We start from the raw sequence: 4,595 nt of genomic DNA, 5'->3' as shown, positions 1-4,595 counted from the left end.
TCAGAGGGAAGCCAAACGAAGATCCAAATAGACATCTAATGGACTTCGAGGAGATTATGAATACCTTTCAATACAATGGTGTATCACCAGATGTAGTGTACTTAAGGGCATTCCCCTTCACACTCAAAGATGATGCAAAGAAGTGGCTTTGAAGCTTACCCACGGGATCGATTAGAACATGGGAGGAGATGACCAGAAAATTCCTTGATAAATATTTCTCCTCAGCTAAGACGGGCAAGTTTAGAAGAGAAATCCATAACTTCTGCCAAAAAGATACTGAAACTGTTTTTGAAGCATGGGAGAGGTTTAAGGAGATAGTTCGAAAGTGTCAACATAGCGGAATTGAACCCTGGATGTAACTCAGGACTTTTGGGATGGATTGACACCGGCCTCACATAGAATATTAAGCAATGCAGTTGGAGTCCCGTTGATGAAGAAGATTCCAGAGGAGATAGTTACAATTCTTGATGAGTTATCTGAAGATGCAAATCAGTGGCCCTCTGAGAGTGCTAAAAGAAGAAGATAGATTGGTGTTCACCAGGTTGATGCTAATACATCTGTGTAGGTACAACTTGATGCTATGGCTAAAGAAATACGGAAGCTGACCTTAGCCTCGATACAAAATAAGCCTCACGCAGCATGTGATGTATGTGGAAGAGGACACCTTACTCATGAGTGTCAAGCCTCAATTGAGGAAGTGAATGCTGTGGGAAATTATATGTTTAATGCAATGGGTCAGAAGCACCCCGGATTTTCATGGAGTTCAGCTGGGGGTACTGCAAATGTGTGGCAACAAAACAACCCCAGATTTCAGGGACAAAGAGCTCCTGATTTTATGAATCAGTCGAGGTAGCAGTTTCAGCCTTAACAGCCCAATCAACCTAGTTTAGAAGATCTTATGACGACCTTCATTGTGAAAACTGATGAAAGATTTGAAATACAAGGGGCAACAATTCAAAATTTGGAAAAGCAAGTGGGACAAATTGCAACAATATTATCTGAGAGGGTTCCAGGCACTCTCCCCGCTGACACTGAAAAGAATCCCAAAGAAACAGTGAATGGTGTAACCTTGAGAAGCGGGCAAGTGTTGAAAGATCCCACCCCGATCCAAAATGATGTGATACTTGAAAAAGAAAATGGGAGTAGATGAATAATGATGTTGATAAAAAGAAGAAAGGCTAGATGAAAACTGAGAAGAATAAGAAGGAAGAAAAATCGAGAAGGGAGGAACCTGAGTAGAGCCAGTATATGCCTGTTTTACCTTTCCCTCAAAAGTGAAGTAGAGAAAAGCTGGACAAGCATGCAGTTTGGGAGATTTCTGGATATGCTGGAACAGGTTCATGTAAATTTGCCATTCACAGAAGTTCTCTCACAAATGCCTGCTTATGCCAAATTCTTGAAGGAGATTCTTACAAAGAAGATGAAAATCGAGGAGACCTCAGTGGTGAACCTCACAGAGCATTGCGGCGCGATATTGCAAAATAAAATCCCACAAAAATGTGGAGATCCATGGAGTTTTACCATACCTTGCTCATTAGGATCAATAAATTTTAATAAGTCTTTATGTGATTGGGGTGCCTCAATTAACTTACTGCCTCTATCTATTTATAGGAAACTGGAGAAGGTGATCAGAGAGATAAGGTTTGCATCAATATCGTTGCAGCTGGCGTACCAAACGACTCATATATCCGAGGGGATAGTGGAAGATGTGTTAGTTCAGGTGGATAAGTTCGTATTTCTTGTAGATTTTATAGTGGTGAATATGGAGGAGAACAAGGAGGTCCCCCTCATCCTAGGAAGACCATTCTTAGCGACGGGTAGAGGTATATTAGATATACACGAGAGAAAACTCATGCTTAGAGTGGGTGAGGAAACTGTGATTCTCAAGATGGATGTAGAAAAGGGGGCACAAAAAGAAAAACTAGCTGCAATTGTTGAGTGGAAAGTGAAGGGCTCGAAAGAGAAAGCTGCACTGAGCGAGAAAGATAAGTGTGGGGCATACCCCAAGAAGGCTAAAAAGAAGTTGTATACATGGATGTGTGCATTGGTTCGGGCGCGAGGAATAGAGCCCAACTTCGACTCAGACCCCGACTAGATATTCAAGAAAGTTTCCTTTACCTTATACTTTTTAATTGTGTGTCATAGGGAAATGCCACAACTTAAAGTGTGGGGTGGGGGATAATTGTATGTTGTATGTATATGTGTTAGTTTTGTTAGTTGTAGTAGTTGGGAAATTGAAAAAACCATAAAAATTTGGAAAATTTTCGATTTTTCCTGACGGTGGATATCATTCGACGGGTTTCTTGAGGGATTAAAGTCGAAAGAAAAAGACAAAAATATTTTCTTTTGTTAGGTAGTGTATTAATTCCCCCTTAATTTTTCTTTATGTCGCGGTTCTTTTTCAAGGGTTTTGTTTGAACCGGATGTAGTTAGTTTTTATTTTATTTTTTTAGGAGTAGGAAACCTTGTGCTATGATTGAAAACGTAAGCAATATCTCTTGACTTTATTATACCCTGAGAATAGTGAGTGCTTTAGTTGTGACACTTAGGCTCAGTTTTTAACTCTTGCACACTTTGCTTAACTGCTTTAACTAGAGTGTCTTGATGAGTCCGATCTTGAGTGAGTTATGTGCCATGTGTGTGTGAGGTTTTGTGTATTATGTGCATTGCATTTGGTGTCTAGAACTTGCCCCGTGTGTTTGCAAAGCGAAATAGTAGTTTTATTCAGTCTTGGAAGTGATTTAGGCATTTCTTTGTTGAGCCAGTTATATGTTTACCCACCTAATTGTTATGTATATTAGTTAACCCCGTTGAGCCTGTATTCCTATTTCTTTGGTAACCACACTATAAGCCTGATCCATTTTGTTTGAATTGACTATTTGTTTGAACCTTTACCTCTCGTGAGCACTTGAATTTATTATGAACTTTGTAAAAGTTGAAGTGTGGGGGTGGTTAGTTTGGCTTTTGAGTGGAACTAATGAAATAGGGAGAAAGGTGCACTATATTGAAAAAGTAAGAGCCACTTGAATTGAAAGAGAAAAAGAAAAAATGTCGTATTGTTGTGCAAAATATTCTTTAATAGTGGTGACTCTTGATGTAATTGTGCTTAAAGAAGTAGGGAGTTAATGTATATTGATGTGAAGGTGGAGTTTTGGTTTGACATAAGTGTGGGGTTTAGAATGGCTAATTGTATGTATTAAAAGTGCTTAGGGAGGTGTAGTCACTCTTAAATCTAAATATATTCTACCCATCCCGCATCCTACATTACAACCAAATGAAGTCCTACTTGATCCTTAACTGAATGAGCTCAATTAATAGAGTAGTACACTATGGGCAAGCCTATGGTACGTCTTTTGTGGCATATGAATGTTACTTCTGAGAGTGAGTGAATTCTTTCTATCTTGAGTTCCTGATTATTCTTAAATTTTATTATGTGTGGAACTACTCTCTATTGTTGTGTGAGGGCACTTGATTCATGAAGGAAAGGTAATGTCGTTGACCTCTGTGTTAGAGTAAGTGAGCGGGTTGTGAAAAATGCGTGGTACTTTTGAGTCAAATCTTGAGGCTAGGATGTTACGGTATTGTACTTAATCTGTTTTAAATATTCTTGGTGTGATGAGTTATGAGAGTTGTTTAAAAAGGCCGTGTTTATTTGAAGTGTAGTTTGATTGCTCGAGGACGAGCAATGGTTTAAGTGTGAGGTGTTAATGGTAGGCTATAATTGCGTCTTTTAGTTACTTAGTGTATTCTAATTTTCTGCACTTCACTTGTGTTGAGCTTTAATTGATAGTGTTTTGCACTTATTATGTGTTTTATGCCTTGTAGAAGTGATTATGAGTGATGTAGATGTTGCGGAATGAATTTGAGTGATTTGGAGCTTTGAAGTATGAGTAAAAGCCCAAAGGATCAAGCCGGGATCATGTTCGGGGGGTCGAGGACCAAGTCTGGACGTCAAAAATCGAAGTTTGGTCCGTACTTTGAGAATTTCCCACTGCCGCGGTGCGTGGGGCGCCACGCTTGTGCAATCCTCTGCTGCCTGTCAGAAATTATCTCTCTGGATTTCCCCACTAATGCCCTACATGGAGCATCGCCCCATGCGGCGCGCCTGTGCAATTTTTCTAGAGTTATTTTCCTATTTCGGCTAGGAGAAGGTGATTTCATCTGGGCCCGACCCTACTTGGTATACATACATGGAAAAATATTATTTTCTGGACTTTTGACACATATTCGACCTAAGGAGGCTAAGAAGGAGTTGGGAGAATACGAGCACAAGGATTTCATCATTCCTTCCCCACTCAAGACCCGAGTTTGGATTGAATTTATGTTTTCCTCTACTTTAAATTTATTTGTGATGAATTGCTATATCTGTGGAGTAGTTCCATTTTAGGGTTTGATGGATTTGGTGTTTTGATGATTATTTGTGGATTATAACTCTAATTTTATGTATTGAAGCGTTTTTGGATGATTTAACTGCTGCATCTATATTCACTTATTCATGTAATCGAGAGAGGCATAACTTGTGATATCTTTGTATTATATTGTTGGTTGAGTTCATTAATTCTTCTTAGTAATCGAAAGAGGCTAGTTGAATCATT

At 39.2% G+C, this 4,595-nt stretch overlaps 1 non-coding gene across 1 annotated transcript; it reads right to left on the bottom strand.

Moving 5' to 3' along the window:
- Nucleotides 1-236: 236 nt before the first annotated feature.
- Nucleotides 237-343, bottom strand: LOC117276093 (small nucleolar RNA R71). The gene has a single exon (XR_004506314.1). It is a non-coding gene; the product is annotated as a small nucleolar RNA R71 (small nucleolar RNA).
- Nucleotides 344-4,595: the final 4,252 nt, after the last annotated feature.

Source organism: Nicotiana tomentosiformis, chromosome 3 (assembly GCF_000390325.3).
Source record: "Nicotiana tomentosiformis chromosome 3, ASM39032v3, whole genome shotgun sequence".
In the NCBI taxonomy this organism is placed as follows: Eukaryota; Viridiplantae; Streptophyta; class Magnoliopsida; order Solanales; family Solanaceae; genus Nicotiana; species Nicotiana tomentosiformis.
This window is presented reverse-complemented; position numbering and strand designations above follow the sequence as displayed.